We start from the raw sequence: 220 nt of genomic DNA on the forward strand, positions 1-220 counted from the left end.
CTGCTGCTGCTGACCTCGAAAGCAACGAAGAGGGTCCAGAGTTTGGCGAAGGAAAAGAGTTTGTGGGGAACAACTTCGAGAGCTTTTTCGTAAACGCTGCGGCAGCGGTCCATGTCTTTGGCCTGCAGCTCTTCGAAGAGTGCATACGAAATCCAAATGTATATGTACCTGCGCAGCAGCAGCAGCAGCAGCAAGTATAAAGCTGCGGCAGGAGCAACAA

Source organism: Eimeria tenella, genomic scaffold, assembly GCF_000499545.2.
Source record: "Eimeria tenella Houghton genomic scaffold, Eth_scaff2221, whole genome shotgun sequence".
Lineage (NCBI taxonomy): Eukaryota > Apicomplexa > Conoidasida > Eucoccidiorida > Eimeriidae > Eimeria > Eimeria tenella.